The sequence below is a fragment of the Sus scrofa genome, unplaced genomic scaffold, assembly GCF_000003025.6.
Source record: "Sus scrofa isolate TJ Tabasco breed Duroc unplaced genomic scaffold, Sscrofa11.1 Contig1409, whole genome shotgun sequence".
Taxonomy (NCBI): domain Eukaryota; kingdom Metazoa; phylum Chordata; class Mammalia; order Artiodactyla; family Suidae; genus Sus; species Sus scrofa.
The window spans coordinates 86095-101794 of NW_018084870.1; the positions used below are offsets into that span (position 1 = coordinate 86095).

Below are 15700 nucleotides of genomic sequence, written 5' to 3' on the forward strand. Positions count from 1 at the left end.
TGAGGGTGTCTGCATTACTGTTCATATCCCCTCTTAATTCCTTCAGTATTTTCACTATTTCTCTTTTGAACTCCAGGTCTGTCAGACTGCAGATATCTGTTTCCCTGTTGGTTTAACTGGGGGTGGTTTCTCAGCTTCTTCATCTTGCTTGTTGTTTTCTCTTTCATGGTAGAGTTGTACTCCCTGTGGCAGGGCAGGTTTCCTTGCACTACGTGGAATGTTTCCTGAGAGCTGGTGTTGTTGGTCAGTGTTTTTTGAGGTAGTGTGACATCTGAAATTTCTTGGAAATGTCCTATTACATTTTTTGAGGTAGTGTGACATTGGACATTTCTGGAAAGGACACCAAAGGCACAAGTAACAAAAGCGAAAATATACAAATGGGACAACACCAAAATTAAAAGCTTCTCTACAACACAAGAAACAAGAGAGTGAAAACACAACTGTGTTGGAATGTGAAAAATTATGTGTAAACCATGTATCTGATGAGGAGTTAGTATCCAAAATATATAAAGAACCCATACAACTCAATAGCAAAAATAGCCTGATTTCTTAAATGGGCAAAGGGTTGGAATGAACATTTCTCCAAAGAAGACATGCATACGGCCAACAAGATAAGAAAAGATATTCTACATCATTAATCATCTGGGAAATACAAGTCAAAACCACAGTGAGCTATTACCTCATACATTTAGAATTGCTATGATAGAAAAAAAATGGCTAGCAAGTGTTGACAAAGATGGGGAGAAGAGGGGACCCTTGTACACTGCTGGTGGGAATGTAAATTGCTACAGCCTTTATGGAAAATAGTATGGGCATTCCTCAAAACATTAAAAATAGAAGTACCATATGAACCAGTAATCCCATTTCTGGGTATTTATCCAAAATAATGTAGGATCTCAAGGACATATTTGCAGTTCTGTATTCACTTCAGCGTTATTCACAAGAGCCAAGATGTAGAAACCACCCGCATGTCAATCAATAGATGAATGCATTTTCTAATATGCTGTATATACATGGAATATTCTTCAGCCTTTAAAAAGAAGGAAATCATGCCCTATGTGACAACATAGATGAGCCTTGAGATCATTATTCTAAGGGAAATAAGTCAGTTATAGAAAGATAATTACTATGTAATTCCTTTCATGTGAATATACAAAAATCAAACTCGTAGATACAGAGAATAGCAGTGGTGTCTATGGGCTGGGAGAAAGCAGGAATAAGTAATGATTTAGGGGATGTGGAGGTTCAGTCTGAAAAGAGGAACAAATTTTGGAGATAGCTGGTGAGGATGGTTGCACACAATGTGAATGTACTGGATGCCACTGACCTGCACGTGCAAAATGATTTAAATGGTAAATTCCATGTGTGTTTTACCACAATTTTTAAAAAATTCAAGGGAGAGGGACAGACTGTGCATGAGCTAGGTGGCAAACACACGAGCAAAACTGTTCACTGTTGAGGATAGAGCTGACATCATTGCTTCCCTCTCTGCTCTCAACTTCAGGAGTGTGTTGATCTGGCTTCAAGGTAAAAGCTGCTGAAAGAGAAAGGCAATTCTGTGCAGGGTTCCAGCCAGCTCTTTATCACCTCAGAAGCTGAGGGAGAGGAAGCTGTAGGCCGCCTCTTTGCCACAGTGTTTCTATTCGCTCCCTCTGGGTGTCTTATCCATGTCTGGGTTTGACTTCCCATGGCTACTCTGTGAAAGCATAGTACGTGAAGTTCCCATGATTCTCTCTCTGTGAGGCAGACACAAAAAAGCTATGTAATAATACAGCATGGCAATCTGGCACCCACTCCCTAAAGAAGTTGATATGATTTACTTACTCATCTTAAGACTGGGAGCCCTGCCACTTGTGTCTCACAGTCACTAATAAAAATGTCACAATGTCCCAGGATAATCCTCTTGCTGAAGCCCAGCCTCTGTGCACTGGTGCCAAACTGGACCTTGGAGACAAGAGGTTTTGGTCATACAAGAAAAGAATAGCTTTACTGCTTTGCCAGGCAAAAGGGGAATCAGCCGGATTGTGTCCCACCCTGGTAAGGGGTTTGGGTGAGGCAGAGTTATTTAATGGGAAATGGGCTCCCAATGTGGCTGGGATTTTCTTACTGCTAAGGCAATGCTCCAAGATGACTTTGCCCTAGCCCTACATTAGACAGCCCAGATGGACATTAATCCCTAAACCCATCTGACTTAGTTTATGGGAAGAAAGGGGCAAAGAAACCTTGAGACCTACAGGACATTTCCACACCTAAAACCCCTATTGGATAAGGACTGATATAGGATATTGAGCAAGGCCAGTGGGAGAAAACCACATCTTTCTGCACCCCATGTTGGTACCCCCCACACACACACACACTTTAAGGAATTAAAAGCCTTTATAGGACAATAGAGAAGGGGGGCACTTCTCCCCCCACACAGCAGCCATGGGAGCTATTTGCTTTCCTGTAATAAAGACTTTGTGTGCTTGTTGCCTGGGTTTTTGCGGACTCCATTCTTCGACTGCACAAAGAACCCAGACTCCGGTAACATCTTTCCGGCATCATCTGGGCTCTGACCTATGCCTGAAACTACCCCCACATATCTTATGCCAGGCCCACCTGTGTCAAAATGAACAAGGAAGCCCCAACACAAAATTTTCCAAGAACCTTACACAAATCCCATCCTAAACTATGGCCAGAGGCATATGTTTCACCAAAGCCCAAGTGCATTTCTAACAGTGGCCTCTAAGGTTGTCTGTGGGAGCCAAGTGGGAGTAAAGGCAAGGCTTTGGCTGATGCTTCAGAAAAGATGCCAACAGGGCCAATTACTAGTTCTCGGAGGACTTGAGAGGTCAACGCATTACCCAAACTTGCACTTGGTGAAAGGCTATTTAAACATTTCTCTAGAGTCAGCGAAGAATGAATTACAAAGAAGGACCTTTAAGGAAACAAGAGCCACAGGGCCATGCATCAACAAGCTGAAGATCTCCTGGGGAGACACTGCTGCCAAGCCTAGTACGAGTTTGAATGTGGACTTGTATCAGAAATAAAAGGAATTCTCTCCCCGTTGCTCATAGACTTTTTGGGAAACAACACTTTGGCAGAATTGCCTGGAGAAAAGCATGTTCAATCAAATGGATTTCATTTACTCATACAGTTTATACTTCTCCATTTGAAGAACTTTTCATAATTATATTTTGAAGATTTGTTTATGGTTTCAGTAGAAGCCAAGAAAGTGAGTCCAAATTACATCTCACAGCTAACCAACTTTCCTAACTACAACAATTCATTTTCTGAGTAAATCCAGACTGCCAGTGAGAACAAAAATACACTGAAACCAGACTAAGAGACTTGTCTAGGGAGAGAAGAATTCCAGTGTCTCCCTGGCTAATGCATGTAGATTTGCAGCTATAGGGCAAATGCCTGAGGGGAAGAAGCAGTGACTGGGCCTAATCTAAACAGTGAGGATACACAATCAACCAATCCAGGTGAGTGGTAAAGAATTCTTTTTCCCAACATTTAAGTAGATTAACTTAATTTAGCCAATTCAGTTTCACTGAGATAGTTCTTGGAATGGGAGGTCTGTCCATTGAGGCTTAATCCTTCTCTCTAAAAATGAAGGTGGACACAATGATACCAAAAGAGCAAGAGAAAACACTGTCTGGCAGTTCCCTGAGGGCTCAGCAGGTAAAGGACCTGAAGCTGACAGTTCTGTGGCACTGATTTGATTCCCACCCCAAGACCATCCACATGCCATGGGCCCAGGCAAAAACAAATGAAGAAAACACTCTTGTGATTTTCCCAGGCAGGACACTCTTGAGAACGACTACTCATTTTCACAAGATTGTGGTTCACATTTATGTCTCTTTAAGTAGATTGAGTCTGCACATCTCTGTTTGTAAGGATTAGAAATTCCTTCCCTTTTTCATGAATTCCATGTCACCACATTGAAGTTAGAGCGGGTCAATGAAATCATTTAAGAATGATGAACCACACAGTCACCAGCCAAAGGAGCCATGGACACAGAAGAAACCACTCAGAGACTATGCTTTCCTGAAAATTACAAGATCTTCCCTCATCCTTACTGACACTGAGGATCATGGCAAGGAAGTCAGTACCCAGGAATTTTAGAGGAAAAACACATGGTTATATTTTTTGCAAGGACTGGAGAAGGAAGCAAAATGAGAAAGGGATAAAGAGTAAAATATCTTACAGTCTTTTCTAATAACAATGTGTACTCACTTTTGAATATCCACGAACAGATCGTTCCCCAGAAGAAGAATGTATTCTTACATAGAGCCAATACTTCCACCAGGGAGCAGCTAAAACTTCAAGTTCATCCTAATGGATTAAACATGATGAAGGGAAAGTGGGTTATCTCAGGTGACTGTAACATTTCTGTCTTCTCAGTAGGAACTCAGGGAAACTTCACGGCTCATTTAATTCCATTTGTAAAATGTGAGGAGGGTATAATAATCTCATCCAGAGCAGGATTCTAGGTGTGATGAGAGAGCAATTGCACAGAAAATTCATTTCAGGAATATCGAGAGCTTTTCTGAGAACTCTGTACCACTCACATGTTCACATTCAAAGGCAGGGAAAGAGCGAGCATGGAAGAGTCACGCTGAGCCAGACAAAACACCCTGGACGGTTGAGTGAATGCTGCTCAATGAGCTGTTATAAAGATAGTTCCTTGCCATTTTGAGGGACAAAAACCCCATCTGTATCCCTGTCCCTGTGTGTGCATGTGCTTTCATTTGACAGAAGGCAGGAAGAGCTCAGACAACACAGCTGGTATAGACAGAGAAAGGCTTGGATGCTACTCTCATATCTGATACACAGTTGGACTTTTTTAAAAAGAACATTGTGTGCCTATACCTAAAAATATTCATGCCCATAGACAAGCTGAACTTTAAATAATAATTATGATTGATGAAACGTGCCTCCAACATGAAAGAAGTATCTGTGAGAACTTTAGAGCTGCAAAGAAAGTTTAGAGATCAACCATAAGTCAATGTTCACAATACCATCTTGTTTTAGTGTCCTGTTTGAAGGTTTTGTCAGTATATATTCAATTAATATGAATAAGGAGAAATCTACCCTCCTTCCTTTCTTCTTTAGGATTATCTGTAAAATCTCAGAGGCGGGTAGAAGGTGTAGCTCCCCCAATCCACGACTAAAGAGGGGATGAAGTCTTTCGTATTGAATTTTAAAATCATCACTCATAATACTGTGCTCTTTCCAGAAGGACCACATGTCTCATCCAAGATGAGTTGACGGCAAGGGTGAGCAATGTCACAGAATTCATCCTACTGGGGCTGACCCAGAATCCAGAACTGCAGAAACTCTTATTTGGTGTTTTGTTAACCACCTACTTGATCACATTGGCAGGCAACCTGCTCATCTCAGTCACCATCTTCATCAGCCCAGCCCTGGCTTCTCCCATGTACTTCTTTCTGTCCTATTTGTCCCTTATAGATGCATTCTACTCTTCTTCCATCGCACCCAAAATGATCTTTGACTTGATCTCTGGAACAAACACCATATCCTTCAAGGCTGCATGACCCAGCTCTTTGCTGAACATTTCTTTGCTCATCTGAGATCATCATGTTGATTGTCATGGCCTATGACCGCTATGTAGCCATCTGTAAGCCCTTGCACTACATGACCATCATGAGCCCACCTGTGGTGCACTTTCTGGTCGGAATGGCTGGGGCCTTAGGGTTTATTCATGGAGGGATCCAGGTTTTGTTCATGGTCCAGTTACCATTCTGTGGCCCCAATGTCATTGATCATTTCATATGTGATTTAATCCCTCTCCTGGAGCTAGCCTGCACAGACACGCACACCTTGGGGCCCCTGATTGCTGCCAACAGTGGGTCCATGTGTTTGGTAATCTTTTGCATGCTGGTTGCTTCCTATGGTGTCATCCTGAGGTCCCTGAGGACTCATAGCTCTGAAGGGCGTCGCAAGGCTCTGTCTACCTGTGCCTCTCATGTCACGGTTGTTATCTTGTTCTTTGTACCTTGTTCATTCCTGTACTTGAGACCCATGACCTCCTTCCCCACTGACAAAGCTGTGACTGTGTTTTACACCATAATAACCCCATGCTGAACCCTTTAATCTATACGCTCAGAAATGCAGAAGTGAAGGATGCCTTGAAAAAACTCTGGGGACAAATAATGAAAACAGGTGGTAAATAAATCTTGTGTGGGGTATGAAGAAAAAAAAATCTTGTGGTATTTCATGGTGATTTATTCCGTTCTTAGTTGATCAACTTGGGAGTATTATCCTATCTGGATCAGTTTTCTTAGGACCCCATATATTGTGATCAGGGAGGATGCCCATTGAAGCATAGTAGGCACAGACCCTAGAGCCCAAGATAGTTTTAGGAGCCCTGCAATTTTCAATTTCTTTTAAAACAAGAAGAAACAATTAATAACACAACCTGGATTGTAGTCATCTATATACCAATGCAGTTGCAAAATCATAGTTTTAATATTTTTAGGAGGAAAGGACTCATGAGGACACAAAAGTCCCAAGAACTCACAAACGTCAAAATGTTCTCAGAACTCTGGCTATGAAGCACATCAATAGCGATATTTTTGTTTTGTCTTTTTATCTTTATAAGGCTGCACCCGCGGCATTTGTTAGTTCTGGGTTAGGGTCCAATCCCAGCTGTAGCCGCCAGCCTATGCCATAGCAACAGCAATGCAAATCCAGGCCATGTCTGTGAACTACACCACAGCTCACCACAATGCCAGATCCTCAAGCCTCTGAGTGAGGCCAGGAATTATACCCTTGTCCTCATGGATACTACTCGAGTCAGTTTGTTAACTGCTAAGCAACAATGGGAACTCCCAGTAGCGATATTCTTGAACACTCATTATAGCTAGCAGCATAGCTAAAGTTTTACTTTAAACGATGAAAAACAACTATATATGAAAAAAGAATTGTAGAACAGCAGGGAGTCTTCAAAAAGTACATTTATCAAAATATACTTTTTCTGACCTTCCTAAGTTTTAGAAGTTTATAAATCTTATTCAACCACAGCAATAAAAAAAAAAAACTAAAAAAAAACTTTTCCCTTACCACAATCCCAAAAAGACAGCATTTGCACATGAATATACTTTTCTAAAACTTACATTTTCAGATTTCCCAGCATGGTGCAGCAGAACGAATCCAACTAGAAGCCATGACTTTGCGGGCTGGACCCCATGGCCTCACTCAGTGGGATAAGGACATGGCGTTGCCATGAGCTGTGGTGTAGGTTGAAGATGTGGCTCAGTTCACATGTCGCTGTTGCTGTGGTGTAGGCTCGCTGCTGCAGCTCTGATTACACCCCTAGCCTGGGAACCTCCAAATGCCATGGGTGCTAGAAAAAGCAAAGAAAAAAAATTTTCTGAAAAAAACCATTCTCCCAGTGGCACATCATTCTGAGAGGGGAGGATACTCTTCTTTATTTTTCATCAGCTCCTGAGGGAGAGGAAGAGCTTGAATGCAACGTGCCCAGTCAGGAACATCATCCCAGACCATTCCCCACAAGGTTGCCACTGACTCCACATCAGAAGCTGAACAAGGAAAGAGCCTTCCTCCTTACAGTGATTTCCTCCACACGCCTGCAGGTGCCTTCCCCAAAGAACTTGGGCTGAGTGTGATTCTGTCAATCACTTCTGCATATAAGCAAAACCTCTAACTTGATGCCTCATGATTCCCATTGCGGATTAGGAAACAACCATTATTCCCCCAAATAGATTATGGTATATGGCATCCTACGCCCTCATGGAAAAAAAAAAAAAAAAAAAAAAGGTATATCCACGCCTTTTAATCACCTAACCTGAGGAATGAGAATAACAGGAATTCTAAAGCCTCTTGGTCAATCTTGAATGAAAAGATCACAGTCTCCAGAAAATGTGAAGGTAAACAACCTGAAGACTGGCATTTCTAAGGACAACCAAACAACATGGATCATCATCAAAGGGAGACTTTTTTCATCTGAACACAGTGAGGCTTAAACCCAGCCAAAGCCAGGATCAAGAAAACCACAGTCAGACCTTCTGATGAATGTTTTCAGATATACTCCACCCCAGTCTAATCTCAAAGCATGGCCAGGTACATACTTCAAACTCAGGCCCAACTGCACACTCAAATTGTTCTAATGATATTTATCTTACCACCTGGCAATAAGTAAAAAGTTGTCAGCATCCATTTTCACAGGTTCCAACAGTACTGCTTACTAATCATCTGATTATTTGAAAAGTCAGTACATCAGCCAGAGCCCTGCACTCAGCATCTACTGTGTTAGATTCCGACATACAGAAAAATGAATACGTTTTATAAATATACATATACATGCATTTTATTTGATGGGGAGTTTTCCCAGCAAAGTGGAAACTGTGAGTGATGGAGATGCTGTTCTCAAGCTGGTATGGGTTTTCAGGAAAAACAGAGTGGGACAAAAAAAATCTTTACTCAGAGGCAAACTCTCTCCTCACTAAGCAAGGACTAAGAAAATAACCATGGAAGAGATGACATCAGAAAACCATGTCCAGTTAAAAAGATATTGAGTCACTTTTAATTTTATAGCTCTAGAGAAGAAATTTGTTGTCCCCATGGATACCTAGAACAATATTTTTAAATGTGTATTTTGAAATACATTTTAAAAGTGTAAAATGTACACTGACAGAACATTGTAAATCAACTATAATAGAAAAAATAAAAATCTTAATAAAAAAAGAAATGTAAAAAATGTAAAAATAAATAAATAAATAAATAAAAGAATGAATTAGAGAGTTCCTGTTGTGGCTCGGCAGATAAAGAATCTCACTAGTATCATGAGGACATGGGTTCAATCCCTGGCCTCACTCAGCGGGGTAAGCATCGGGCATTTCCATGAGCTGTGTGCAGTTTTGCAGACATGCCTTGGATCTTGGGTTTGCTGTGGCTGTGGCATAGACAGTACCTGCACGTCTGATTCAGTCCCTCGCCTGGGAACTTCCATATGCCATGGGTGAAGCCCTAAAAAGCAAAAAAAAAAAAAAAAAAAAAAAAAAAAAAAAAAAAAAAAGAAAAGAATGAAATGAGAACGTTCTCTGACACCTTATACAAAACTAAACTCAAAATGGATTAAAGACTTAAATGTAAGAGTACACGATAATATACTATACTATAAAACCCCTAAAGGAAAACATAGGACACACTTTGACAAAAATCACAGCAATATTTTTTTTAAATCTGTCTCCTAGAGTAATGGAAATAAAAACAAAAATAAGCAAAAGGGACCTAATTAACTTAAAAGCTTTCACACAGCAAAGGAAACCATAAAACAAAATGAAAAGACAACCTACAGCCTGAGAGGACAGATTTGCAAATGATGCAACTGACAAGGGATTAATTTCCAATATATACAAACAGTTATACAGCTCAATACCAAAAAAAAAGAAACAAACCAATCAAAGAAATGATCAGAAAGTCTAAAAAACATTTCTTCAAAGAGGACACACACATGGCCAACAGGCACATGAAAAAATATTCAAAATTGCTAATTATTAGAGAAATGCAAATCAAACATGATGGAAGATAATATGACAAAAAGATTGTTTGTATATATGTGTGTGACTCGGTCACTATGCTGTGCAGCAGAAATGGATGCAGGGTAAATCGACTATACGCTTAAAAAAAAAAGAAGGAAAAGCAAACGAACAAAAGAAACACTACCTCCCACTGGTCAGACCGACCATCTTCAAAAAGGTTACAAATAATAAATGTTGGAGAAGGTGTGGAGAAAAGGGAACTCTCCTGTACTGTTGGTGGGAATATAAATTGGCAGAGTCCCTAAGAAAACAGCAGGGATTCCCTTAAGAAACTAAAAATAGAGCTACCATATGATCCAGGAATCCTACTTCTGGAGAAAACCATAATTTGCAAAGATCCATGCACACCAGGGTCATGGCAGCACTATTTACAATAGCCAAGATATGGAACCAACCTAAATGTGTCCATTGGCAGGGGAATGGATAAAGTAGATGTGACACACACACGCATATATATACCCACAATGAAATATTACCCAGCCATAAAAAGAGAAATAATGCCATTGGTAGCAAACATGGGCAGACCTACCTTATTATCATACTAAGTGAAGTAAGTCAGACAGAGAAAGACAAATTCATTATGATAACACTTATATGTGAAATACAAAAATAATGATACAAATGAACCTATGCTCAGAAGAGAAATAGAATCACAGACACAGAAAGCAAACTTATGCTTACCAAAGGGGAAAGGAATGGAAAGCAGGATTATAGGAATTAGGATGAACATACACACACTACCATACATAAAATAGATAGCCAACAAGGCCTACAGTAAGCACAAAGTAGAACATGTTTCTAAAATAAAAGGAAATAATCTGGAAAAATACGTAACAATCATGCTATACACCGAAACTAATGCAACATAAAATCAAATACACTTCAATTTTAAAAAAGGAAATAATCTGAACACACCAACAAGAAGACATTAAGGAAGTATTCAAAATCCTCAGAAAGAAAAAGAAAAAAAAAGCAAGACAAATGGGTTGGTCCACTGGTAAATTCTACCAAAGTTTTAAATGCCAATCCTTCTTAAATTCTTACAAGAAATTAAAGGAAAAACACTTCTAAACTCATTTGATAAGGGTAACACTACTCTGTTCACCAAAGCCAAACACACACACCAGAGGGAAAGAAATTAGAGGCCCAATATCCCTGATGAACAAAATGCAAAAAAAAAAAAAAAAAAACCAACCAACCAACCAACCAAAACCCTCAGTGACATATAGAAAACTGAATTCTACAGCATATTAAAAGGACTGTATAGCAAAATTACCTGGGATTATCCCTGGATGCAAGGATGGGTCAACACGCAAAAATCAGTAAATGTGATGTACCACACGCACCATAAAGGATAAAAATCATGTGAAAATCAATAGACGCAGAAAAAGCAGTTGACCAGCTTCAACAGCTTTTTATGACAAACCTCACAAACTAAGAGTAGAAGGAAATTAATCCCAACCTAATATACAGAAGGTCATATATAAAGCCCACAGATTATACCACACTCAATAATTAAAGAACTTCTTTATTCAACAACTGAACACATGAACAACTGAAATCTTTTCCTCAAAGGTTAGGAAATGGGAACACATTCCGGTCTCATTGCTCTGTTCAACATAACACTGGAAATTCTAGTAGCGCAATTAGAAGAAGAAGAAAAATAAGAGGCATCAAATCATAAAGAAAGAAGTAAAAGTATCTATTTCCAGATGATATGAACTTTTTGTAGAAGTCATGAAGGACTCCACACACAAAAAGAAACAAAAACACAAAAAAGAAACGGTTAGAACTAATTACCAATTCAAGTAAAGCAGCAGGATATAAGATCAATGTGAAAGATCATTTCTATTTCTGTATACTACACTAAGGACAAACTATCGAAAAGGAAATTAAGAAAAGAATCCATGGATCCCGTCATGACATGGCTCAGTGGAAACAAATCTGACTGGGATCCATGAGGATGCAGGTCAATCCCTGGCCTCGCTCAGTGGGTTAAGGATCTGGCATTGCTGTGAGCTGTGGTGTAGGTCCCAGAACGGTTCAGATCCCACATTGTGTGGCTGTGGTGCAGGCCAGTGGCTGTAGCTCCAATTAGACCCCTAGCCAGGGACCTCCCTCTGCCATGGGTGCAGCCCTAAAAAGACAAACACAAAAGAAAAGAAAAAATAAGGAAAGAATCCCATTTAACAAGAGCATCAACAAGAACAAATAATTAAAAATAACTTAACTACAAATATGAAGACTTCTAAACCAAAGACTGCAAACCATTGGTGAAAGTAAACACACACACACACACCACACAAATAAATGAAAAGACAGCTTATGTTCATGGATTGTAAGATTCAATACTGTCGAGCTCTCCATACTACTCAATGCCCTCTACAAAGTTTAGACAATCCCTATCAAAATCTTAGTGGCATTTCTCACAGAAGTAGAAAAAGCAATCCCAAAATTCAAAACAGAACCACAAAAGACCTGAATAGACAAAAAAAAAAATATGAGAAAGAAGAATGTTGAAGGCCATCCCTATTCCTGATTTCAAACTATATATAAAGCTAGAGAAATTAAAACTGGTACTGCGAGTTCCTTTGACTCAGTGGTTAGGGATCCAGCGTTGTCACTGCAGTGTCTTGAGGTCTTGGTGGCTGCTGAGGTGCATGTTTGATTCTTGGCCTGGGAACTTCTGCATGCTGAGGGTGTGGCAAAAGAAGCAAGACAAAACAGGAGGATGACACCCTGATAGAGTTAAGGGAACTACCATCTAGAATCTACACCTTTCTGCTTACACTTACTTATTTCTAAACCAGTCTGGGAATGTTCCTACATGCTAAAACAGTGTGGTACTGACTGACACAAAGACAGACATAGAGACCAATGGAACAGATGAGGTCCCAGCAATAAACCATGCATATGCGTATGGTCAATATCTTTGACAGGATGCCAAGAGCAAAATGGACAAGAATAGTGTCTTACTAATGGTGCAGGAAAAATTAGATATCCACATGCAAAAGACTGAAATTGGGCCCTCATCTTTCACCAGTCACAAAAATCAACTCAAATGGACTAAAGGCTTAAATGTAAAAGATGAAATTGTAAACCAGAAATTGTAAAACTCCTAGAATAAACATAGTGGAAAAAACTTCGTGACATTGGACATTTCTTGGAAAGGACACCAAAACACAAGTAACAAAAGCGAAAATACACACAAAAAACATCAAAATTAAAAGCTTCTCTACAACACAAGAAACAAGAGAGTGAAAATGCAACTGTGTTGGAATGGGAAAAAATTATGTGCAAACCATGTATCTGATGAGAGTTAGTATCCAAATATATAAAGAACCCATAAACTCAATAGCAAAAACAGCTGATTTCTTAAATGGGCAAAGGGTTGGAATAAACATTTCTCAAAGAAGAATACATATGTTCTCAGATTGATTTGGATTCTGGGTCTTTTGTTTTTCCATATAAATTTTTGATTGTTCAGTTCTGTGAAAAATGTCATGGGTAATTTGATAGGGATTGCATTGAATCTGTAGATTGCTTTGGGTAGTATGGCCATTTTTACATGTTGATTTTTCCAATCCATGAACATGGGAAATCTTTCCATTTCTTTACATCTTCTTTGATTTCTTTGATTATAGTTTTATAGTCTCGGCATATAAGTCCTTTACTTCCTTGTCAGTGTATTCCAAGGTATTTGATTTTTGAGGTGCAATTTTAAAAGGTATGTTTTTTGTATTCCTTTTCTAGTATTTATTGCTGGTAAAGAATATGATTTAATGTTAATCTTCTATCTGCTATTTGCTAATTTATTAAGTTCAGTATTGTTAGTTTGGTTTTCTAGTATAGTATCTGTCGTTGCATACAGTGAAGTTTGATCTTTTTTCTTGGATCTTTTATTTTTTGTTTGTCTAATTGCTGTGCTAGGACTTCCAAAAGATGTTGAAGAGCAGTGGTGAGAGTGGGCATCCTGTTTTCAGATTTGATGAGAGCTTTCAGTTTTTCCCATTGAGTATTATATTTGCTGTGGTTTGTCATAATGGCTTTGATTATGTTCAAGAATATTCCCTCTATACCCACCTTGGCGAGCTTGATCATGAATGGATGTTGACTTTGCAAATGCTTTTTCTGGTCTATTGAGATGATCATATGATTTTCGACTTTTCCTTCGTTAATGTGGTGTATGATGTTGATTGATTTGCATATGTTGAACCATCCTTGTGAACCTGGGATGAACCCTACCTGTCATGGTGTATGATTTTTTTGATATGTCGTTGGATTTGGTTGGCTAAGATTTTGTTGAGAATTTTTGCATCTATATTCATCAAAGATATTGGCCGATAGTTTTCTTTTCTGGTGTATCTTTGTCTGGTTTTGGAATGAGGGTGATGGTGGCATCATAGAATGTCTTTGGGAGTATTCCTTCTTCTTCAACCTTTTGAAAGAGTTTAAGGAGGATGGGCACCAGGTCCTCTTTATATGTTTGATAGAATTCACCTGTGAAGCCATCTGGTCCTGGACTTTTATTTGTAGGGAGTGTTTTATGACCTCTTCAGTTCATTTCTAGTGATCGGTCTGTTCAGTTGGTCTGTTTCTTCTTAATTCAGTTTCGGCAGGCTGTAAGATTCTAGAAAATTGTCCATTTTTCCAGATTGTCAACTTTTGGCGTATAGTTGTTCATAGTATTCTCTTATGGCTTTATGTATTTCTGCAGTATCCATTGTGACTTCTCCTTTTTCTTTCTAATTTTATTTTGGTTCTTTCTCTCCTCTTTTTAGTGAGTCTGGCCAGGGGTTTGTCAATTTTGTTTACCTTTTCAAAGAACCAGCTCTTAGTTTTATTAATTTTCTCTATTGTTCTTTGAATCTCTATTTTATTGATTTCTTCTTTGATCTTTATAATTTCCTTCCTTCTGCTGACTTTGGTCTTTTTTGTTCTTCTTTTTCTAATTCATTTAGGTGGAGGGTTAAGTTGTCCATTTGGGATCTTTCTTCTTTTTTGAGGAAGGCCTGTATCGCTATAAATTTCCCTCTGAGCACTGCTTTCGCAGCACCCCATAGATTTTGAGAGGTTGTGTCTTCATTATCATTTGTTTCAAGGTATGTTTTAATTTCCTTCTTGATTTCCTCATTGACCATTGGTTTTTCAGTAGCATGTTGTTTAGTCTCCGCTAGTAGGTTTTTTCTCATTTCTTTTCCCATGGTTGATTTCTAGTTTCATGGCATTGTGTCAGAGAAGATACTTGAGATAATTTCTATGTTCCTAAATTTGTTGAGGTTAGCTTTGTGTCCCAATATGTGGTCGATTCTTGGGACTGTTCCATGTGCATTTGAGAAGTACGTGTATTCTGATTTTTTTGGATGTAGTGTCCTGAAGATATCAATGAAGTCTTCCTTTTGTATGGTTTCCTTTAGATCTCTGTTGCTTTATTGGTTTTCTGTCTAGAGGATCTGTCCATTGGTGTGAGGGGGGTGTTAACGTCTCTACTATGATTGTATTCCCATCAATTTCTCCCTTTATGTCTGTTAGTATTTGTTGTATGTATCTGGGTGCTCCTGTATTTGGGGCATATATGTTGATGATAGTAATATCCTCTCCTTGGATGGATCCCTTAATCATTAAATAGTGTCTTCTTTGCCTTTCTTTATGTCTTTTGTTTCATAGTCTATTTTGTCTGATATGAGGATTGCAACTCCTGCTTTCCTGTCATGTCTATTGGCATGAAATATTTTTCCCCACCCTTTCACTTTCAATCTTTATGTATCTTTTGTCCTAAGGTGAGTTTCTTGTAGGCAGCATATTGAAGGTTTTTGCTATTTTATCCACTCAGCCACTCTGTGTCTTTTGATTGGGGCATTCAGCCATCAACATTTAAGGTGATAATTGATAGATTATTTATTGCCATTTTGAACCTCGTGTTCCAGTTGATTCTACGGTTCTCCATTCTTCCTTCCTTTCTTTTTTTGGCTGGATGGTCTCCAGTTATTATCTCCTTGAGTGGTTTTTTTTCTTTTTTCATTTTTTGTGAATGCAATGTTTGGTTTGGGCTTGTGGTTGCCCTGGTTTTTTAAGTCTGCTAACCCCTTCTATAATTGTGTGTTTCGCCTGATGTCCTGTAGGTTCAA

At 39.0% G+C, this 15700-nt stretch overlaps 1 pseudogene; it reads left to right on the forward strand.

The window, feature by feature from the left end:
• The first annotated feature begins 1884 nt into the window (after positions 1 to 1884).
• LOC110258142 lies at positions 1885 to 6182 on the forward strand (annotated as a pseudogene).
• Positions 6183 to 15700: the final 9518 nt, after the last annotated feature.